Source organism: Palaemon carinicauda, chromosome 11, assembly GCF_036898095.1.
Source record: "Palaemon carinicauda isolate YSFRI2023 chromosome 11, ASM3689809v2, whole genome shotgun sequence".
NCBI lineage: Eukaryota > Metazoa > Arthropoda > Malacostraca > Decapoda > Palaemonidae > Palaemon > Palaemon carinicauda.
In genome coordinates, this window is record NC_090735.1 from 50,418,944 (window position 1) to 50,444,237 (window position 25,294).

General features: G+C 41.4%; 1 long non-coding RNA gene across 2 annotated transcripts; it reads right to left on the reverse strand.

Moving 5' to 3' along the window:
* Positions 1-1,496: 1,496 nt before the first annotated feature.
* LOC137650008 (uncharacterized) lies at positions 1,497-24,842 on the reverse strand. 2 transcript variants are annotated; one of them, XR_011045896.1, is made up of 3 exons: positions 24,754-24,842; positions 2,362-2,519; positions 1,497-1,618 (listed from the first exon to the last, which is right to left on the reverse strand). It is a non-coding gene; the product is annotated as an uncharacterized lncRNA (long non-coding RNA). The 2 variants fall into 2 exon arrangements; XR_011045895.1 differs by lacking the exon at positions 24,754-24,842 and having other exon boundaries at positions 2,362-3,000.
* Positions 24,843-25,294: the final 452 nt, after the last annotated feature.

The window sequence follows — 25,294 nt, forward strand, 5'->3', positions numbered from 1 at the left end:
AATATAACCAACAATATCGTAAACTATAGCCCCCTCTACATTCTGACCGGTATAATAAATTCTTTAAAACGAAAATTTCCAATCAAGAACTTAAAACAACATTCAAGTTTACATCAGCAACAGCCATCAACCAGTCTCATTTTAACGTCAAAAAAATGTCATCATTGTGGTTTCAATTATAGAGAATCCGTGACTTGCTAATAAGATTGATTAAACTAGCGAGGAGTAGAGCTGACCGAATCTCATTAATACGGTTTATAATTACTTTGATTTAATTATATACAAATCTAAGCTCACTTAAAATCAAGGTACATTGAAAATTTTCTCATTTTCTAAGCTTGGCATTGCTAAAATGATGGTTGGGGAAACTCCTGCAATTTTTTTTTCTTTCTTTTTTGAATAGTTCATATGTTAAAAAAATTCCGAACATTAAATACACTACACATGTTCCAGATAAAATTCTTATTATATAGACTTATTTACAGGGTTAAACAATACGCTTTTCCTCAATCTCTCACAAATCACCAATTTCCCAAACTTTAACGTTTAACCGTATTAAAATTAAAATTTCCGGGAGAAAAATATTAACAACCAAAATCCCACCATAAACGTAAAAGAATTAGATCAGTAAATCACGTTTCACAGTAATATCTGCAAGCTTTGTATTTTGATGATTAATTGATCACGACTGAAGGATTCAATCTTTATATGGAATACAGAATTTTCTTATTTAAGGTCATATTTGGATATGTTCTCTGCACAATTTTAAAGGTTATCAAAATAGACATAAATAACTTAATTTTGGTTAAACCGATATCCAAAAAAAAAACAGCTTGTCTAAAAAACATTACTGCAGAATAATTTTGAATGAAAAAATTTCAAGTGTCTGGAAGTCAAATTGAAATAAATATTTCCAAACAGTGTTGGAAAAACTAACTTTAGATGAGAGCGGCTAATGAGTCGTTCATATAGGAAGCTGCTATACAAATCTAATATTCGAAAGATACACGATAAATTTGAGAATTATTTCCACAAGCGTCATTTGAAGTTGAATTTATATTCTTTTTAGGGGTTATAATTGTCAAACTATGTGAAACATTGTTCTTGAATTGCAATGGAAAAGCATATTGCTTACAAAATCATAAGCAAATTACTTCAAAATTTCATACGGCAGTGGTGATAAGAAAATAATGAAGCACTAAAAGTTCTGATAGTTGAAAGGAATATACTACATAATTATAAAATTGTTAAATTACTTTCACCAAGATTGCAAAGCAAATTGAGTTTTACCGAAATACTTAAATATCTGAATTACTAAATTTGCTTTGTGATGTTCAATCAACTGAAAACAAACTACTTTGCAACTTAAGACACACAGATCATGGTACCAGTGAAGTAGCTCCAGATTTTAACATTAATTTTCAAGATCTAATTAGATAACTCAAACTGTATACGTTAAAATTACTAGTGCTTCATTGTACAGATCAGTAAAAAAACACTGCCTCGATTCTAAAATTATTAGTGTTTTATATGATGTTTTCTTCTGCGTTGCGTCTGTTGAAGATATAGATGCCCTGGTTGACCAAGTAGCAAGTCCTACGGGGCTTTCAATCACTTTCTGAAACAAATAAGGCAATTTTATATAATGATTGCATACATTTCAGACTTAAAATACACCAACTACAACAATTATGAAATGTACAACAAAGTGGAATTACAGTTAAAGACTTAAGTCTAAAGTAATCTATTATTCTATAAATAGCGTATCCTTTTGAATATTTTCCCTAACAATTTGTCAACCTTCAGTTTAAAGGTGAACATTTCCCAACGTTTAGTTTCATTAGATTTACCATTACTTTAGTAACCAAATGGCAGAAAACGTGAAGGGATGCGTTGAGCTCAATTCTATTTGGTTAATGTGGAATTCTAGTAATTTCCAAAATTAAAAAATACTGTACTTCAGTTAAGTTGGACTATTCAGCATTTTTAGTTTTACGCAGTTATTTTAAACGAAAGTGTTACCACTACCGTAATGTTATTTTCATGCAGAATATTACTCTTAGTTGTTCGTCTAAAGTTGGCTATTTGCTTTAATAATACAGGTAATTTTGTAACATAAATGACACGAGTCAGTCTCACATATATTACTATATTCTTGAACCTCAATAATGGCACTTTCATTTCAGTATACACAAGATCATTTCATCAGATAATGATATTATTCCTGATATATTTGGGCATCCACTATTGTAAATGGCCGTTTTAAAGCAAGCTTAACGGTCAGACATTAAAAGTTTCTTATAGTTTGTGGATATAAAAAACCACCACCTTCGTAATCGTCCAACTTTCTTAATGCCTCACCTGTAATCAAATTAGTCCTGTCTATTTAGCCTCTTCAGCAGAAGCAGGTCCTTTAATAGCATGCTGTGGGCATCAAAATCTTCATCAGGACTTACGAATCTATTATGCCCCAATTAGGGCAAGTAAAAGCGTCTTCAATGCCATTCCAATCCACGTTCCTGAAAGAAATGATTCCAATCAACAAGATTCCTCTTTTGTAGCAAGACATATCTATACATAACTATCAATGAAGAACCAAGTTGCCCTGCTGTAATTGAAGTACTCATTAGCCCGACTAGAAACTCAGGAATTTCCGTATCTCTAAAATTAAGGCAAAAATGAAATCTATGGTCAAAGGTGAAAAAACATGGCTATTGTAAATGTCTTTCCTAAAAAAACACTTCCAGTTGCGCCTTTAATAAGAATTCCTAAGATAAATCTCAGTTCCCTTCATAAATTATAATCCATAGTTGGTTTGAACTCTGAAAATATTAATCTCGGTTCCCTTCATAAATCTTAATCCAGTGGATGTGAACTTTTTAAAAAGCTTAATCTCAGTTCCCTTCATAAATTTCATTCTAAAGTTGGTGTGAACTTTTTAAAACTTTCATGAAAAAGAAAATTACATTGGCGCTTTGCCGAGTAAAAAAAAGAAAAAAAAAAAAAAACCCAAGTTTTGTTCCGTACACATTAACCAAAAATACCCCGCACTATCAGAAGGAATGTTCTAGTTTGTTAGTATCTTGTAAAGGACAATATTTCAAGATTACTATCAAAATCATCACATTTAAAATTGAGTTTTACAGAGTCACTTTCTTACAAGCAGTAACTCCGTAGCTAATAAACAGATTTAGAGCGAAGCGAAAAATCTATTTTTGGGTGAGATGGCCATGTCGTCCTGATGGAAGTTCCTATAGGGTAGCTTCCTAGGGTATATTACAACTACGGCGATATTCCCAGAGAATTTACCTTAAGGTACCCAGAATTCTAACTCCTGGAGCAAATATCCCTAATGAAAGGGATATCGCGACATATCAGAGGACGTATTCTTGACACGCCACATGGCAATCTGCACCCTAAACAGAGATAACACATCGAAGGGGTCAATTGGCTAGAAAACGAAAACGAGAAAGAAAAGGGGGGAGCCGCTCCCAAGGCTCCCTCTTCTCCCGTTTCGTAAGCGTGCATTGCGCCAATCCTGGCGCCATCTGTATTCCTTGTAGCGATACACGAGGTGCTACAGATACTGTATGTAGGGAGGGATCCTACAGCCCTTTCATAGAAAGGGAAGGGCGGGTCCAATAGGACGACATGGCCATCTCACCCAAAAATAGATTTTTCGCTTCGCTCAAAATCCGTTTTTTGGGCTCAAGCCATGTCGTCCTGATGGAATATACCAGAGCATTACTGTATCTGTAGATTCTCAGAACGTGCCGTACTCCCCAGAGGTAATTCCTCGGTCGACTAGACCTAGAGACCTAAGATGTTACCGTTATACATCTTTTTAACTAACCATAAACCATGTTAGAGCTTCCTGCCCCCTACAGGGAAGAGTTCTACTAGACTCTGGCAAAGTCTCGAAGAGTACATATACCTATGTATGAATACCAGGCAAGCCAATATAGTGGTCTCACCCTATATTAAGTAAAGCATAGTTTGTAAAGAACCACTGCGTCAATATGAAATAACGACCAGTTCTCCGCACAATACTTGTATTGGACAAAGGTTTATATCCGCATAGGAAGAAACTTGTAAATCCGCCACCAACCCCTTATGGGATGGAGTCCTCCCGTTAAGGGAAAGCATAATTGACACAGGTGAAGGAGACGCAAGGTTCTCAAGAACAAGTTTATTGACAGACAATAAATAGACAGGTTAACAACATATATATATATATATATATATATATATATATATATATATATATATATATATATATATATATATATATATATATATATATATATATATATATATATATATATATATATATATATATATAAGAAGAGGATAACCAAAACTTTAAGCATAAGTGTGATGGTAAACAGAACTTGTTTATCTGAAAGAAAAAACATATTGCCACTTTTAACATACCGAGGTATCAAAGTAATAAAAATCTGTATTACTAATCAATCACATTAGCGTTAGAAACGCTCGGCACACATGTCTGCACTTATGCTAGGTTCACCTTTGGAAATGGAACAGTCAACGTGGGCAACTCAGTGCCCTCACTTAGTTTGTAGTATCGTATGTAACTATACACTCACCCTGGAATTAATCGTCCCAATTAAAACCACTGTTCCTCGCAGAGTTAAACAGCAGGGTTAACGACGCGACCCACTGCTACCACAGATCTCTTTAGTTCCTCTACTTGCTTCGCATAGTGGCGAAAGAACACTCTGGAAGACTTCCAGCCAGTGTATGAACGAAGATGTTAAAAATCCATACAATTAAAGAAATTTAAGGATGAGGCAACTTTCCTCAGATCGTGACCTGCGGGTGTACTGTCAGGATCCGCTCTGCGAATAAAATATGTGATTTTCGCCCTGAGTTGATTCAGAGATAAATTTGAGCCTGATGTTTCTCCCCTGAATAGTTGACCACCCTTGAAGTCTTAAGTTCTACGATTGATTGATTTAAGGTTTTCAGGCATCCTGACATCTAGGGTCATTGACGCCGCTGAAGTACTACGAAGATAGACCTTTAGGCATGCTACTGGACATAGAGATGCATCTTCTTTCAGAGGGCAGATTCTCCATGGACCCCACCTGTTGGTGGGTAACTCATTCTTGGCGAGAAACGTAGGATCCGGAAACAGGTTCAGTTCTCCCCCATCCCGGAACTGAACACTACCTGCCTCTCGAGAGAGGGCTACAATCTCACTAACCCTGGCCCCGGACGCGAGTGCAAATAGGAAAATAACTTTTTGGGTCAAATCCTTTAACGCACACTCATTGCTTAACAGAGAAGCGAAATGAAGAACTTTATCTAAAGACGATGAAATGGGCTTTGGAGGTGCTGAAGGTCTGAGCCTAGCGCAGGCTTTCGGAACTTTATTAAAGATCTCGTTACCTAGGTCGACCTGGAAGGCATATAGAATGGGTTTTGTCAAAGCAGACTTACACGCTGAAATCGTGTTAGCTGCCAATCCTTGACCATGGAGGTGGATGAAGAAAGATAAGCAGAAGTCTTTCGAGATCTCCTGCGGATTCTTCGCCTTGACAAAGGCCACCCATTTTCTCCAAGATGACTCATATTGCCTTCTAGTAGATTTGCACTTATATTCCTCTAGGAAGTCTATGCTGGCTTTCGAAATCCCGAAACGCTTTCTCACCGCTAGGGAGAGAAAATCATGAGCAGCAGGGTCCGGGTTTTCTGTAATGAAGCGCAGACAGTCGACTTCTGGACTCGCTGGGTCAGAACTGGATTTGGTAGCGGTAGAAACTATAGCTGTAGTTCCAATGGCAGGGGGAACCACACGCTGTTTGGCCACTTGTGGGCCACTATTGCCGCTACCCCCTTGAAGGATCTCAGTTTGTTGAGGACCCTCAACAGAAGGTTGTGAGGAGGGAACAGATAAATCCTGGACCATCTGTTCCAGTCGAGGGACATCGCGTCCACTGCTTCCGCTAGGGGGTCCTCGTACGGACACGTACAGGGGCAACTTCTTGTTGTCTTTCGTCGCAAAGAGGTCTATCTGCAGTTCTGGGACTTGACTCAGAATGAAGGAGAATGATCCTGAGTCTAAGGACCATTCCGACTATCGGTGTGAACCTGGATAGAGCGTCCGCTGTCACATTGCGGACTCCTTGAAGGTGAACTGCCGACAGGTACCACTTCTTCTTTTCCGCCAATCGGAAGATGGCCAACATCACCTGGTTGAGAGGTGGTGACCTTGATCCTTGTCGATTCAAGCACCTCACAACTACCTCGCTGTCCATCACCAACCTTATGTGGATCGAGTGACGCGGGGAGACTTTCTTTAAGGTAAGGAGCACTGCCATAGCTTCCAGAAAGTTTATGTGAAAGGTCTTGAATAGCTTGGACCAAGTCCCCTGGACTTCTTTCTGATGAGAGTGACCTCCCCATCCCTCCTTCGAGGCGTCTGAGTGAATTGTCACCGACGGGGGAGGTGGCTGAAGAAGAACAGACTTCTTTAGATGTCTGGCTTGGGACCAAGGCCTGAGAAGAGTACGTAGACGAAGCGGAACTGGTCTTCTCAGATCTCTTCGCGCGTTTGATGCATAACTTCTCCAAACTCCGGTTGCATCCTTTAGCTGTGCTCTTAGCACCGGGTCTGTCACTGAAGCAAACTGGAGAGAACCCAGTACTCCCTCCTGTTCGCGTCTTGATATCCATTTGGAATCTAGAAGTCTCTTGAAAAAACCCGCTATCTCCTTCCTTTTCTTCGCCGGGATAGAGAAACGGTGTGACATTAGGTCCCAGTGGGTTCCCAGCCACTGGAACTTTTCAGATGGAGAAAGTCGAGACTTTTTTCTGTTGATCTTGAAGCCTAGATACTCTAGGAACTGGATCACTTGACTGGAAGCTTGCAAGCATTCTGTCTTGGATGCTGCCCACACCAGCCAGTCGTCCAGGAGGTAGGCTACTACCTGATTTCCCTTTAGGCGTAATTGTTTGAGAGCTAAGCTCGCAAGCTTCGTGAAGATCCTTGGGGCTATATTTAGCCCAAATGGCATGGCTCTGAAGGCGTATAGTCTTCGTTGTAGCTTGAACCCTAGGTAGGGGGAGAGTCGACGGTTGATTGGAACGTGCCAATAGGCGTCTGACAAGTCTATGGAGACGTTATATGCCCTCTTGGGCAGTAAGGTCCTTATGTGTTGCCGTGTTAGCATCTTAAACTTGCACAGTTCACTATGAACTTGTTGAGTGGCGACAAGTCCAGAATGACTCTGAGTTTTTCCGAGTCTTTCTTGGGAACACAAAACAGCCTCCCTTGGAATTTAATGGACTTCATCCTTCGGATCACTTTTCTCCAACAGTTCTTGGATGTACTCCTCCAGAACGGGGGTGGAGTGTTGGAAAAACTGAGGGCACGGGGGTGGAGTGCTGTACCAGCTCCCGCCCAGTCCATTCTTGAGTAGGCTGTGGGCCCAGGGATCGAAGGTCCACCGATCCCAAAAATTCTGAAGTCTCCCTCCTACCGGTATCATCTCACTTGGACTGCCGTCCTGAGGTCTTGCCTCCCTGACCGCGACCACCCCTGAATCCCCTTTTCCTTGAGGGGCGCCTAGACGAGCCTCTGGCTGCTCCTCTAGGCTTTGCTCGAAAGGAAGTTGACTGCCCTTCGAACGTTGGGTTGAATGCCGTGGACTGTGTCGACACGGCCTGGGGTACCCACTGGAATGTGGTCGGGGTTTGTGCCACCATCTGGGGCACTGAAGGCAATGGCAATTGCAGTTGCTGTTGCTGTCTAAGTGGCTTGGCTGGCCGAGACGGTAGCTTAGTCCTCATAGTCTTCCTCTTTGGTTGAGGACCCTCATCTGGGGAAGACTTTCTTTTGATAGCCAGGCCCCACTTCTGGAGAAGGTTTCTATTCTCTGTGGCGGCCTTAACAATTTCTTTGACCAAATCGATAGGGAAAAGGTCTTTGCCCCAAATATTGGAGGAGATTAGTTTCCTTGGCTGGTGCCTCACCGTAGCCGAGGTGAACACGAACTCCCTACAAGCTCTCCTCGCCCTGATGAAACTATAAAGATCCTTTGTCACTGTAGCCAGATGAGTCTTGGCCACTACCATGAACATTTCATGGACCTTGGGGTCGCTTGCCATCGTTTCAAGAGTGGTCTGAAGAGACATTGAGGCAGCCAGTCTTTCTTTTGTCTCGAGCTTTCTCCGCAAAAGAAAGTCAGACAGCTTAGGGAGGTCCTCGCCGAACTGACGTCCGGCAATATCAGCCTCCAACTTCCCGACTAAGAAGGTAAGATGGACGTCCTTCCAGTCCTTATGGTGCATAAGCAGGGCCAGCGACAAGGGTTTACACTCCTCCAGGGAGGGGCAAGGCTTGCCGGCCTCGACTGCTTTCAATACAGCCGCAAACCCTTTCTGTAAAAAGGGGAAGGCTCTAGCAGGAGAGGACACAAAGGAAGGGAGCTTCTTACTCAATGCAGCTACCTTTGAGTTCGTGAAGCCCCTCTCTTTCATCGAAGATGAAAGCAAAGCTTGAGCCTTAGCATGGTCCATCACTATGACCTCCTTCGGCTCTGTCTCCTCCTTTGAAGCTGGCTCCTTCCTCAACCGGACATAACAGTCCAGATATGACCCCTTGCTGGGCCAGAATTCCACCTCCTCTAGGGGAACTGAGCCCAACTTATCCGACATGACGATCTTTCCAGTCGTCATCGGCATGTGCTCAGCATATCTCCACGGATTAGCATCTGAGCACAAGGGAAGGTCTTTCACATTGAGCCTTTTCTGGGGCCCATGTGATGCTGCAAGCCTCTGCATCTGCAGTTCTATTGCAGCCGCCTTCTCCTGATTCTCCTTCTGCATTTGTTGGACCATTCCAACAATGGAGGAGAGGGCCTGTCCCAGCTCTACTGGGAGAGCGGACGATGTTGAGGAAATAGGCTCAAGGATCTGAGCCGGAGTAGCCGACACTTCGTCGACCTCTACCTCTATAGTGTCTGGGGCTTGAACTTCATCCTGGGCTCCTGCCAGGAGGTCTTCCTCCAGACGCTCGGACACGTCAGATATCCTGTCGTCCAACTGGATGTCTTGCAAGGCGACCGCGACTTCAGCATCCACCTGGATCTGAACTTGGGGGATCTCCTTTTGAGGCTGGGGAATCACTGCATCAGCTGATGCCCTAGGGAAAATGTAAGCCCTCATCTCCTCACTTGGAAGATAAGGTCCAGAGGTGTTCTTTTGGAAGCCCCTTACCCAGGTACGAAGCTTCTCCCTTGCTATATCCCTTGATTCCGCCGTCCTAGGGGAATCAAAGGCCTCAGTAATCAGGTTAGTGCACACGGTACATACCTGAGGGTCCCAATACTGGAGATCACCCTTTGAGACAGCGCATGCTGCGTGCCTCTTACAAAACTCATGTCCGCAGAGGTTCTTACTGCGGACGTTGCAGAAAACACTTCCGCACTTCGGATGGTCCTCCTGTAAAGAGAAGAAATTTCCAGGAGTATCAAGTGAACTACGTATCACTGGATATGCACAGTTTAGCATAACAAATCAGAAAGGAAAGACACACACTTGTGTTTCCTTCACAACCAATTGTTGCAGCCTTCCAGATAATAAAATCGTATGGTTAATCTGTCCTAGAGTAACCAATGAAAAGTTTCCAGAGGAAACAGGTGTAGCTCACACCTAAGGTATGATTTTAAAATACCGGATACTAGACAAGAAAGAACTCACTTTCTTATCTGTAAGGCAACACCAAAGGGCTGTGCAAGGCAACACAAAAGTGTTAGAACACACAGTGCTGTACCAAAACTATACTATAGTTTTCTTACTACAGTATATGTTATACTTAAGAATACTGGTACAGTATAGAAAGTAATGTGCCGGCCGGCACACACCATAACTAGCTTTAAAGTATACTACTTAACAGCTATAAGGCGGCAGAACGCTGGTTCAAATGCATGTGCCGGCCGGCAACAGCCAATGTCGGCCGGCAACTACACAAGGTAGTACCCGGCTGCCGGCCACTGCTCATAGCGACCGGCAGACAAGGGCTTGACAATAGCCGGCCGGCCAGCAGCAAAAGAACCAGAGGACTACGACTGCCCAGCTGCCGGCCTATGAGGCCAGCAGCCGGGCAGTCGGGTACAGCACTTGCAGAAAACAGAATGGATGCTGGAATAAGAGTGTACACTACCTCCAAGCCCGGCAATCCGAAAGAGTGCATATAAGGAAGAAGAAAATCTAATTCAGGCTTCCTGTCCAATGCCGTCTGGCTCTACAGGCAGACATGGATGAGGGACCAAGGGAGGTCCGGGCAGCACTCAAAGCAGAAGACCCTTGCCGGCCAGCATACTCTGCCGGCCGGCAAGGGGCTGAGTCAATTCCACATCCTAACCTATTCTAGGTCCAGATGTAGAATGACGTACAGTACTGTAATGGCTAGGCCATTACGGAGATAGAGGGGGAAGGGACAAAAGAGGGTCCTACCAACCTTGCTTTAGTGAAGAATCACCCGCAACCAAGAAAACTCATCTTAGCCTAAGGGAGATCCAAGGAGGGAGGCCAGCAATACTTGCCAACCCCCACTGAACCAAAGCAAGGAAGGTGTTGCTACTGCCAGGGAAAGGCTCTTAACCTCCCACCGAGAACAGCAACAAGGACTAGTCTGCTAGATCACAAAAGAAGGAATCATCTCGTACAGAAACCTGCGGTAGTGACCTAAGGAGGCTAAGCCTCCTATGTCTGCGTCAGGCCAGCGATGGAGACTCTACCCCAAGCCAGACAAACACAGACTCAGACTAAAAACTCTGATGTTCTGTCCCTCTCTGAAGCCAGACTTACTGGAACAGGGAGGTACAGTAACACCCCAGTATAGTTGTATCGAAAGTTAATTCAGATAAACCACTAGGGTTAAGCCCAACGCTTAAACAGGGAAAGGGATTGCATACCTTCTCCGAAGAAAAGAAAGCAACCGGGGAGTATGAGAAAGTATACTAAGGCTCCATAAGCAACTCAGCCTAGGCACCAAGAGAATCGATTACCTAAATCACCGAAACACACTCGTATACTATCTTGGAAAAAATCAACATAATCTTAAATGTATAAAAGACAGCCTAAAGCTTCAATAAAATTTTAAAACACTCTGAAATCCAAAATCAGGCAGGAAAATACTAGGACCAAACGACTAGGCTACATGGTATAGCGTAGGCCAGAGTTGGCGAAAACTTCGCCAAAATAAATAATACTAAAAGCACGAAAAAGGAAATCCTATGTAACGCTAAATAGCTAGAATTTATTAAAGCAAAACAACCGGAAACATCGCTCTGGCTAACTAAAACTCATACATAGCGAGCGGCAGCGTCCAGGACACCTCCGGTAGGCAACGGCTCTTGTAACAAAGATTATTACTCTTAATCACTTTAAAATTTACCAAGAGCCTACATTTATACATAAAAGACATGGTACTCAACTTATCAGAGGCAGACGAAGTTGGAGAAGCCACGAAAAGAAGAATAAATCCAAGATTTGCGAGAAAAACAGGAAAAAACACCGAGTTGTTAAGCTACACATAAAGGAATACAGATGGCGCCAGGATTGGCACAATGCACGCTTACGAAACGGGAGAAGAGGGAGCCTTGGGAGCGGCTCCCCCTTTTTCTTTCTCGTTTTCGTTTTCTTGCCAATTGACCCCTTCGATGTGTTATCTCTGTTTGGGGTGCAGATTGCCATGTGGCGTGTCAAGAATACGTCCTCTGATATGTCGCGATATCCCTTTCATTAGGGATATTCGCTCCAGGAGTTAGAATTCTGGGTACGTTAAGGTAAATTCTCTGGGAATATCGCCGTAGTTGTAATATACCCTAGGAAGCTACCCTATAGGAACTTCCATCAGGACGACATGGCTTGAGCCCAAAAAATATGAATTCTAACTTAGATTATGTTCTCAAAAAACAGGGGAAAACCTACACATTGGTACGGAATCAGTGTAATTTTAAAGTGTCCTTCAGTTCTAATTATAATGCATATTTATTCCGATTGTAATGGTATTGAATTGTAAGTCCCTTATCAACTAGGAGGATAAATTAGGATAAATTAGCATAATTTAAATCGCTTTACCCTAAACCACAGAAGCCACATTCAACTCCCCTTGATTGCATAACCAGTGTGTGAAAAACCTCCCTTTTACAGTAGTTACACGGAATCATCCCCTAAAATCTTCTTATAGTAAACACATTTAAGCCCCGATAGCTACAAGGGTAATTTTAGTAATCGTCCTTATCAAATAATCTTCTCTAAAGATTTAGCTTTCAGATATTGATAATCAAAATGCTTAAACTAATTCTGTAAATTTAAGATAAATTACTAAGGAAAAAAAAATCATGTTTTAGGTAATGTTTCAAACCCACTATAACTAGCATGTGTTTGTCAAAAAGTTTGTTCCTTAACAGTAAAAGTCAAAGATACACCAATTTTCTTTAAATGAGATAATCCATTTCGAACAGTTACCATACACATTGGTCTTCTATTTTAAATATGAAAAATTTAATTCAGGAAAAAAAATAAATTCCTGATTTCAATACGCAATAGAAGCCTTAGCTCCAGATAAGCATGGAATCACGGATTAGTTCTTATGTAAATTACCGTTACACTTTGGATGACAAAAAAATCTGAACTTAAGAGTTTTTTCAAAATCCTAGGAGATAAGACCAACGGTAGAAACTCAAGATTTACGAATCATTAATAAAACTGTTCTTGTGGAGATAAGTTATCTCGTTATAGAAAATTTTGGAGGAACATTTCAAATAAATGTCAGTAATCTGCGCATACTTATCATTTGGCGAGCAGAAAAGTAAAAAACAAATTACTGACAACCATACATGGGAAAAAGATAGTTAAGATATACCAAACATTTAAAAATGAAAAGCCTAAGTAGTAATCTTCCATACAATAACTAGGTTCAGTTCAGTCAAAGCTCTTTACACGACATTCTTTAGTGACGAGTAGATTGTTTAATTCAGCAGAACTTTGATATAATGAATATATTTTATCCATACATACATATACCAAGGCACTTCCCCCAATTTTGGGGGGTAGCAGACACCAATAATGAAACAAAACAAAAAGGGGACCTCTACTCTCTACGTTCCTTCAGCCTAACCAGGGACTCAACCGAGTTCAGCTGGTACTGCTAGGGTGCCACAGCCCAACCTCCCACATTATCCACCACAGATGAAGCTTCATAATGCTGAGTCCCCTACTGCTGCTACCTCCGCGATCATCTAAGGCACCGGAGGAAGCAGCAGGACCTACTGGAACTGCATCACAATCGCTCGCCATTCATTCCTATTTCTAGCACGCTCTCTTGCCTCTCTCACATCTATCCTCCTATCACCCAGAGCTTTCTTCACACCATCCATCCACCCAAACCTTGGCCTTCCTCTCGTACTTCTCCCATCAACTCTTGCATTCATCACCTTCTTTAGCCGACAACCATTTTCCATTCTCTCAACATGGCCAAACCACCTCAACACATTTATATCCACTCTAGCCGCTAACTCATTTCTTACACCCGTTCTCTCCCTGACCACTTCGTTCCTAATCCTATCTACTCGAGATACACCAGCCATACTCCTTAGACACTTCATCTCAAACACATTCAATTTCTGTCTCTCCATCACTTTCATTCCCCACAACTCCAATCCATACATCACAGTTGGTACAATCACTTTCTCATATAGAACTCTCTTTACATTCATGCCCAACCCTCTATTTTTTACTACTCCCTTAACTGCCCCTAACACTTTGCAACCTTCATTCACTCTCTGACGTACATCTGCTTCCACTCCACCATTTGCTGCAACAATAGACCCCAAGTACTTAAACTGATCCACCTCCTCAAGTAACTCTCCATTCAACATGACATTCAACCTTGCACCACCTTCCCTTCTCGTACATCTCAAAACCTTACTCTTACCCACATTAACTCTCAAGTAACTCTCCATTCAACATGACATTCAACCTTGCACCACCTTCCCTTCTCGTACATCTCAAAACCTTACTCTTACCCACATTAACTCTCAACTTCCTTCTCTCACACACCCTTCCAAATTCTGTCACTAGTCGGTCAAGCTTCTCTTCTGTGTCTGCTACCAGTACAGTATCATCCGCAAACAACAACTGATTTACCTCCCATTCATGGTCATATATTTTATATTAACCTTTAAAAACTGGAAATCTTTTACCTCAAATGAACCATGAATACAAAAGCTTTAAAACTTTTCTTAAAAGTGTCAAGATTACTGGATACAACTTAAGATTCCTTTAACAGTATTTTAAGGAAAAAAAAAAAGTTCCATCAATAACTGCTCAATACTCTCCTGCAATACTCTCCTGGAAGTTTCATAGGTGAAAAAAAAAAAAACATCCCTGAATTTTGACGTGGAACAGGCAAGACATCTTAAGCTAGGACGGACGTCTAACACGTGCGCCATTTACACTCAGCTTTTTGAGGGTCATCAGTGTTTGAGGAACCGTAATATTTGAAGAGCTTAAGTTTCTGGTTCTTGAGTATAAATTGACCCTGTGGATAGAAAAACATTGACGAAAAAAATTAAGATTCTTTGCAAATCTCAAAATTACTCTATTTTTAGCAGAGTAACCTAGTAGATTAACTTATTTGATGAAAATATTGTAAATCCAAATATTAAATTATATAAAATTGCAGCCTTTGGGGAATGTTCAATGCACGTTAAATTCATACATCTTTGGAGAATTTCCAAAATTTATATTTTATTAATGTTACAGTAAAAATATGCAAGAAACGCAAGCAGAAATATCCATGTTTACGAGCATTCGCACCTCACCTGAATAAATTCCTTTGGTTAAAGCTTCTTAGTTAACAATAGCGCTCAAGGGATAGTGCTATATAAAGGATCACAGGTATCCATTCCTACAGCCTCGGCATATCGGCACTGAAAGTTTCGTGGTTAAGTGTGGTTGGGGGGTCAATTAACAGTTCCAATTCCTTGGCCAATTTTATCCTTTACCCTGCAAGAGAAAATGGGTATTATTAACATGATTTTCATGTGTATGTGTGTGCAGGCACAATGTATAAAAATAATAATTTTTGATAAGGGAATACTATATGTTCGTGACATTTATGATAAGAGAAAACTTATTTGTACGGTCTTTAAGTACCTTAGGTTTTCATGAAATCTGAAAATTCAAGAAGAGTCTGGTTACAGTTTTACGTATTGGATAAGCATTCGGTAGATTAAGGACCTTCGAATGAGAGGGACAACAGAACGTCAGCTTGGGGCCAGTACCGTTTACTGCGTGCACCAATAGATTAATGAATATGTGTTGAACACAGTCAAGATGATGCAAAATATAATATGTAGAGGAAAGTTGACAGCTTGAGTCTAAAAGGTAATTGGACAAAGGAAACTAATCATCTTATAGCAGATAAGACAACGAAGAAGTCATGGAAAATAGGAGTAAATGACCTAGATTAAGTATGCAAATATGGTAATTGATCTGATTAGACAAGATAACTAAACAACCACCCAGATAGAAAAATGATTGTCCTAGATACAAACACCAACAGAATAATTACGTAGTTAATACTTTTAAACGGAGGACCCATGTAACGGAGGACCCATGTAACAAAGGACCTAGATGAAAGTAGCAATAATGAAAATGAAAATAAGGAACAAAAGTAAAAAAATACAAAAGGACCTATATCTCACCAGTAAAGTGGTGAACCACGATAACTCCCATTTTGGCGGCGAACCACGCTAACCTCCAGTGTTAGGGAATAGATGGCAATTAAACAACTAAAATCAAATGAAAATAAAACCAATTTTATGGTGGTCGAAAAAGAAAAACCTAATAAACTTGGGTGATATTCAATAAACAAATAACTGTCCCGATATTTAGTAAAGTTCGTGATTGAGGAATATCTAACTTTTCTATCAATGACCAAATAATTTGAATAATGTTGTAAAACCGCTGACTATCATCTTAGAAACGCTTGCTTTTATAAACCACCTGGATGAACATTCTGCAAAGAAACTTGAGATAAACTGAATTGACCACTGTAACTCTACTGATATTTACCAAAAGTGCCACTTAAAACTACAAAACAAACAACAAGAGAAGCAAGACTGATAAAAAGTGTCCCACCTCGAGAAAGGGTCACTTACACTAATTGCTTTACACTGGCTGCCTAATAACATGAGAATGAGCTTAAAAAATATACAATAAGCCATTAAGTTATCCGAATCGGACGCCTAAAATATCTAAGAATTGCTACATATTGTGCACTCAACAAATCGTGTTGACTGGAGAATAGATGGTTTGAAATTATTGGAACCTAAATATATGCCACCGTGGGCTCCAGAGCCTTTATATGCGGCCCCGAGAATATACAATAAGCTCCCACTAGACATCCGAAAGACTCAAGATTTAGGCTTTCAAGATGAAACTTATGACTTTCTTGTCCTCCAAGTACTTCGATCGTGTGGATTTGAAAAACAATATGTGACGTGAGATGACGAATGCCTTGGAATGCATAAGAAAATGACTGAAGGTTCTGGAGAGAGTAGTGTTCTCCCTGCTGTATAGGACCAGAAAAGCAGCCCTTCTAGTTGAAAGTAAAGTAATGAACCATGCAAACCCCAGTAAAGTAGTGAACCATGCAAATCCCAGTAAATTATTGAACCACGCAAAGCCCAGTAAATTAATGAACCATGCAAACTCAGTAAAATGATAGGCCATGCAAGCCCCAAAAATTAATGAACCACGCAAACCCCAGTAAAGTAATGAACTGCACAAACGCCAGCTAGGTAACGAACCACACAAAACCCAGTAAAGTAATGAACAACGCAAACCCTTGTAAAGCAATAAACCGCAAATCTCAGCAAAGTAGGGAACCATGCAAGCCCAGTAAAGCAGTGAACCATGCAAATCTCAGTAAAGCAGTGAACCATGCAAATCTCAGTAAAGCAGTGAACCACACAAATCACAGTAAAGCATTGAAAGATGCAAACCCCAGTAAAGCAGTGAACCAAGCAAGCCTAGTAAAGTATTGAATCATGCAAACCCCAGTAAAGCAATGAACCAAGCAAGCGCTAGTAAAGCAACGAACCATGCAAACACCAGTAAAGTAATGAGCCACAAAAGCATTAGTAGAGTAATAGCCCACGAAACCCTAGTAAAGTAGTGAACCGTGTAAAAAGTAATGAACCACACAAGCCTCAGTGTAAAGTAATGAGCCACGCAAACCCTAGTTAAGTAATGAACCTCACAAATCCCAGCAAAGTAGTGAACCACGCAAGTCCAGTAAAGTAGTGTCACGCAAACCGCAATAAAGTAATGAACTACGCAAACCTCAGTAAAGTAGTGGGCTATGCAAACCTCAGTAAAGTAGTGAGCCATGCAAACCTCAGTAAAGTAGTGAGCCATGCAAACCTCAGTAAAGTAGTGAGCCATGCAAACCTCAGTAAAGTAGTGAGCCACGCAAACCTCTGTAAAGTAATGAACCATGCAAACCCCAGTAAAGTAATGAACATAGGAGTCAAAATCAAGAGGAACTCGCGAGCGAGCGCACACAAAGTAAACTGCAAAGGAGTAAAGTAACGACTTTGAAATCTATCTTGCGCGAAGTCCTTCACACAAGCTATGGCTGAGATTACCAAAGGCATTAAGAGTTATAATGGCAAAAGGTTTATGGTCGAATTGGTGGCATGTACTATTATGCTTAAATTGATGGCATGGCTTGAACCATTGTGGTTGAATTACTGGCATGGTTGGAACTACGGTATTTTGGAGGAAATTAAAGACGAAGACGGGAAAGGCATTCGTCAGGGAACTTTGCTAGAAAAAATTGGACATGCCAGGGATGAAAGAATGAAGTTTACGGACAAAATGGCTTAGAACGAACAAGGATAAGAGTTAAAATTATAAAAGTTAGGCCATATGGCGTGACACTACGACAGAAAAGCATATTCAGCAAAGAAGAGGGAGGGAGGTAACTAGTGTATACCCAAAAGTAACAGGGGTTTAAGAAAACATCTTAAACATGTAGCCGAAGTGGCTAAGATCAAAACCAGCTGGCGGAAAATACAAGGGAAGAACTGAGTGTATGGACAATAGAATTTGCGGACGAACAGAGGGTGTGGACTTAAGACCTTACGAGCAAACGGGTATGGAATTGAGAAATAATTGGTGAACTGGGTATGTATAAAAGAACTTATGGGCGAACAGAGGGCATGGGTGAAAACTATCGGACGAACTGGGGCCATGGGTGAAACCTTTCGGACGAACAGGGGGCATGGGTGAAACCTTTCGGACGAACAGGGGGCATGGGTGAAACCTTTCGGACGAACAGGGGCCATGGGTGAAACCTTTCAGACAAACAGGGGCCTGCGTGAAACCTTTCAGACAAACAGGGGGCATGCGTGAAACCTTTCGGACAAACAGGGGGCATGCGTGAAACCTTTCGGACAAACGGGGGGCATGCGTGAAACCTTTCGGACAAACGGGGGGCATGCGTGAAACCTTTCGGACAAACGGGGGGCATGCGTGAAACCTTTCGGACAAACGGGGGGCATGCGTGAAACCTTTCGGACAAACGGGGCATGGGTGAAAACTTTCGAACGAACAGGGGGCATGGGTGAAAACTTTCGAACGAACAGGGGGCATGGGTGAAAACTTTCGAACGAACAGGGGGCATGGGTGAAAACTTTCGAACGAACAGGGGGCATGGGTGAAAACTTTCGAACGAACAGGGGGCATGGGTGAAAACTTTCGAACGAACAGGGGGCATGGGTGAAAACTTTCGAACGAACAGGGGGCATGGGTGAAAACTTTCGAACGAACAGGGGGCATGGGTGAAAACTTTCGAACGAACAGGGGGCATGGGTGAAAAGTTTCGAACGAACAGGGGGCATGGGTGAAAAGTTTCGAACGAACAGGGGGCATGGGTGAAAAGTTTCCAACGAACACGGGGCATGGGTGAAAACTTTCCAACGAACAGGGGGCATGGGTGAAAACTTTCGAACGAACTGGGGCCATGGGTGAAAACTTTCGAACGAACTGGGGCCATGGGGGAAAACTTTCGAACGAACTGGGGCCATGGGGGAAAACTTTCGAACGAACAGGGGGCATGGGGGAAAACTTTCGAACGAACAGGGGGCATGGGGAAAATTTTCGAACGAACAGGGGGCATGGGGGAAAACTTTCGAACGAACAGGAGGCATGGGTGAAAACTTTCGAACAAACAGGGGGCATGGGTGAAAACTTTCGAACAAACAGGGGGCATGGGTGAAAACTTTCGAACAAACAGGGGGCATGGGTGAAAACTTTCGAACAAACAGGGGGTATGAGTGAAAACTTTCGAACAAACAGGGGGTATGAGTGAAAACTTTTGAACAAACAGGGGGCATGGGTGAAAACTTTCAAACGAACAGGGGGCATGGTTGGAAACATTCAAACAGGGTACCTACGAGAAAACTTTTGGAAAAACGAGGCATACAGTAGATGAAAACTTTCGGACTAACAGCAGGTATAGGTGAAACAACTTACGAGATAATCAAGAGGCTATGGACAAATTTGGAGGATGGGGTATGAGTGAAAACTTTCAGACAAACAGGCATTACAGCTAAAAAAACACTTTCAAACAAGGGGTACGGCTGAAATGACCAAGATGAAAAGGGGTTATGGGTGAAATAACTTTTGGACAGAGGCTTTGGGTGAATCATTCGGACGAACAGCGGGTACGAGTGAAAGAACATTTATATGAACAAGGGGCAGGGGTGAAATAATGACTAATAGGGGATACGAGGGAAATATTCTTCGGACAAATAGGGGCGAGTGAAAACTTTCGTAGAAAAAACATTTATGGCTGAAACAACTTTCAGACTAACGCGATGGTACAGCTCAAATAACTTACAGATGAACAGGGACTACGGGTAAAACAAGTTGCAGAAGAAGGATATGGGTGAAAAAAAAAATTACAAACAGGGGTATTAGTGAAAACATTGGGATAAACAAGGTTATGAGTGAAAAAATTAGGATGAACAGGGTTATGCGATACAACTTACGGACAAACAGGGTGTGTGTGAAAACTTTCGTACAAACAGGGGGTACGGATGAAACAACTTCTGAACAAACATGAGGTAGTGGTAAAATCCTATGGACAAACTGATGGTATAAGCAAAAAAAAATACGAACGAACAGGGGTATGGGTGAAAACCACTTATGGACGATCACGGGTTTGGGTGAGACAACTTATGGACGAACAGGGGTATGGGCGAAACAATTTATTGACAGAGAGAGGTACGGGTGAAAAAACTTACAGAAACAAGGGTACAGGTGAAAAAACCCACAGAAACAGAGGTTTGGGTGAAAAACTTTGAATAAACTGGGGTAAGGGTGAAATAACCTATGGACAAACAAGCGTACAGGTGAAAACCTATGGACAAACAAGCATACGGGTGAAAACCTACGAACAAACAAGCATACGGGTGAAAACCTACAAAGAAACAAACTTACAGGTGAAAAACTACGGACAAACAAGCGTACGGGTGAAACAACCTACGGACAAACGGGTACAGGTGAAACAACCTACAAACAAACAGGGGTACGGGTGAAACAACCTACAGACAAACAGGGGTACGGGTGAAACCACCTACAGACAAACAGGGGTACGGGTGAAACCACCTACAGACAAACGGGTACGGGTGAAACCACCTACAGACAAACAGGGATACGGGTGAAACCACCTACAGACAAACAGGGATACGGGTGAAACAACCTACAGACAAACAGGGGTACGGGTGAAACTACCAACAAACAAAAGAGTGAGGGTGAAACAATATACAAATGGGTACAGGTGAAACAACGTACTCCTAAACAGGAGTACAGGTTCTTTCACTCGTACCCGCTGTTCGTCCGAATGATTCACCCAAACCCTCTGTCCAAAAGCGTACAGGTGAAAAACTATGAACAAACAAGAGTACAAGTGAAAACCTACGGACAAACAAGCATACGGGTGAAACAACCTACAGACAAACAGGGGTACAGGTGATAAAACCTACAGACAAACAGGGGTACGGGTGATAAAACCTACAGACAAACAGGGGTATGGGTGAAACAACCTACAGACAAACGGGTATGAGTGAAACAACCTACAGACAAACGGGTATGAGTGAAACAACCTACGGACAAACGTTTACGGGTAAAATCCTACAAACAATGGAGTGAAGGTGAACATACAAATGGGTACAGGTGAAACACCTACAGACAAACAGGGGTACAGGTGAAACAACCTACAGACAAACAGGGGTACAGGTAAAACAACCTATAAACAGGGGTACGGGTGAAACAACATATAAACAAGGGTACGGGTGAAACAACCTACAAACGGGTATGGGTGAAACAACCTACAAACGGGTATGGGTGAAACAACTTGGACAAACAGGGGTATGGTGAAACAACCTACAAACAGGAGTACGGGAGAAACAACCCATAAAAAGGGGTACAGGTGAAACAACCTACAAACGGGTATGGGTGAAACAACTTAGACAAACAGGGGTACAGTTGAAACAACTCATGGACAAAAATGGGTACAGGTGAAACAACTCGTGGAAAAACAGGGGTACAAGTGAAACAACTCATTGACAAACAAGGGTACAAGTGAAACAACTCGTGGACAAACGGGTAAGATGGAAACAACTCGTGGACAAACGGGTAAGATGGAAACAACTTACGGAAAAACCGGTGCAGGCGAAATAACTTACGAACAAACTGGTACAGGTGAAACTTGGACAAACTGGTACAGGTGAAACTTGGACAAACTGGTACGTGCAAAACAACTTACGGACAAACAGGTGTACCGGTGAAAAAAGTTGGACAAAAACAGTGGTAAGGGTAAAAAGACTTGTGGACAAAGCGGTACGGGTGAAACAACTTACGGACAAACAGGTGTACCGGTGAAAAAAGTTGGACAAAAACAGGGGTAAGGGTAAAAAGACTTGTGGACAAAGCGGTACGGGTGAAACAACTTACGGAAAAACAGGGATGCGGGTGAAACAACTTATGGACAAACGGGTACAGGTAAAACTTACGGACAAACAGAGGTACAGGTGAAACAACTTACAGAGAAACAGGGGTATGGGTGAAACAACCTACGGACAAACAGGGGCACAGGGGTACAGGTGAAACACCTCGTAGACAAACTGGTACAGGTGAAAAAATTTCCTGACAAACAGGGTACGTGTGAAACAACTTATGGACAAACTGGTTCGGGTGAAGCAACTTACGGGCAAACAGGAGTACGGGTGAAGCAACTTACAAACAGGTACATGTAAAACAACAGGTACATGTAAAACAACAGGTACATGTGAAAAAACTTATGGACAAAAAGGTATAGGTGAAACAACTTACGGACAATCAGGTACGTGTGAAACAACAGGTACATGTGAAACAACAGGTTCTTGTGAAACAACTTATGGACAAAAAGGTACAAGTGACAACTCGTGGACAATCGGGTACTGGTGAAACAACTCACGGACAAATGGGCATGGGTGAAACAACTAACGGGCAAACAGATACGGGTGAAAACTTACGGACAAACGGGTACGGGTGAAACAACTTGTGGGCAAAAAGGGTTAATGGTGAAACCACCTACGGACAAACGGTACGAGTGAAACAACTTACAAATGAATGATGGGGTATGGGTGAAAACTTAATATACAGTACAATTATTGCGAAACTGGAATTTGGTATAAAAAAATAAATGAGTATTGGCTGATTTGGCATTTTTCTCCATATGTGTAATGGGGCTGGGCCATAGGTTACATATCGGTCGATTAGAATGCGTTTTTTTTTTTTGCACTCCCCTCCAGTGTTAACATTTGGGAGACTGATTAGGAGTTTGTGCTTGCGTTGTTTGCATTTGCTTTTGTCAGCTGTTCTGTTTTTATTATGACGTAGTCATTATCTGATTTTTAACCAAATAAAAGCTTCCAAAAATTTATGCACAAGATCCCGGATGTTATTCTACAGCCATTGTTCCACCCATGAGTTTCACCATGATTATCACATGAAGACTTCAAGAGGAAAGTACAGTCTATTTCGAATTTTAGTGCAATTTCATCTATTTCTTTGACTATGTTGAAAACTCCATTCAGTATATAACTACGCAGCAAATCCATGAAGCCTACCGCTTGCCAAAACAGAGGAGCAGTGAGGGGTTTGCATTTTTGACCATTACTAGTGCTGCAAATCACTCGTTTCGAGCATTTCCCCACCCAAAAACCTGTTTTCCACCGAGGTCCCTCATGATGAGATCCACTAAGTCAAACGGGTGGTTTGCCCCAATAATCTGTCATATTTTATAATACCCGAGAATATGATTTATGTATTTGGTTAGAAATTAAATTATGCTTATCGTGAAAACTTACGTATGCACTGGAGATAAGGGTGAAAACTTATGAACGAACAGGAGGTATGACAACTTACGAAAACTACTTACGGGCGAAGATGGGTATGGGTGAAAAATTAAGAACACACAAGAAGTGTGTGAAAACTTACGAACGCTCAGGGGTTATGGGTGAAAAGCCTACGAATGAACAAGGGTTACAGGTAAACTCCTTACTGCCGAATTGGCCTTATGAAGGAAACAAGTCGGGATACTGAGTGACTTGGTACCCCTATTTCAAAGTTAGTCAATCTTTCTATCTTGCAAATTGATATCAACTATTGCATTATGCAATTTACCCATGAATACTCTACTAAACTAGACTTTACGACACCGGTCACTGCTTTATATTTCATTGCCCAGTCAGTTCAGCTAACAATTTGTTATGAGGCAAAGATACTAAAGTAGTCTCAACTTTGAGAAAAAAATTGACATTTACAAAGTGTGACTTCCAGACCACCTTGAACCTGGTAAACGATCACGAGGTCCTCTGGCATATTGTAATTATAGGCTTGATAGTACCTTACATGATTACCAGGTCATCCGTTGAAATAGTTATGTATATACAATCAAAACAAATGCATAATAGAAGAACAGCACTAACGACAGCGTGAAGCCAGTTCTAATTTCTAACAGCTATTAAATCTCGTCTTTTTCGAGGTTCCATGCCATAAAAAGCACCATGGATAAAATCTTACTTCCTGTACTGAAGAACTAAAGGATTAACACAATACGTTCAAGAAAGAATCAAGATACCACGTTTAGGAGGAGCTAGGCTAGCACTCCAATCTCAAATTTCTTTGGCTCGTTAAGCAGAGTACTCTTGAATTAAACCTAAAGATTTTGATAGCGTACCAGTATGATTCAAGAACACTTCATACATACCATTAATAACTACATTGACGGTATACTGGAAGATTTTTTAAGATACTGAAAAATAAATAAAACGTAACAAACCACTTTTGATGTTCAACCGACCCAAGTTTCGAATATTCACTCATACGAAAACAGCACAGTATAAAGGGAATGATTCATCATTACATTACTTGCATGCAAATAACCTTCCTCGCAAAGTATTTACAGATGTATATTAAAGCATATTACAGGTACCAATACTTAACGAGTGAACGACCGAAAACCAATACGACAAAACTCCAAATCGGAATCAGAAAACATCGGTTTTATGCTATACAAGCAATTAAATTAGGCGATAATAAGAAAAAAAACCAGTTCGTAACAAAATTCTGAACTATAACCGATCACTATAGCCTTACCTTTAAAAAACCAGAATAAAATAAAATCACCAGCGGAACTATTCACTTCAATGTTACCATTACAGGATCCTGTGGAGCAGTGAACCCGGTTTTTCTAGGGGGGGGGGGGGGGGGCAAAGAATTTCATTTAGCCAATCAGGAGTCACCACCACAACATACGTAGGAAAAGTTCTGTATTCTCTTTTCCTATTGGCTGGAAGCTCTTTCATAAAAATAGTTCTTGAAGAGAAATCAATCTATAAATATTCCTATATGGCCGCACCAACTTATCAAATAAACGAATTACAAATATTAAGTAAATGAGTAGTTTAGAAATAAAGTAATAGCTCAGCCATTTAATGAAAATAAAATCAAGGTGCCGTAAATATCAAAGACAGTGCGTAAATATAATGAAAGAATGGGAATGGAAGGTTTTAAAGTTGTACAATTGTCTTCTTATTGTTTTAATTTAACGATTAAAAACCATTTCAAGAATTATTTTCAATATATCACCTTTTTTTCCCCAAGAGACTTAATACTGACGTTGTGAAGAACGAATCAT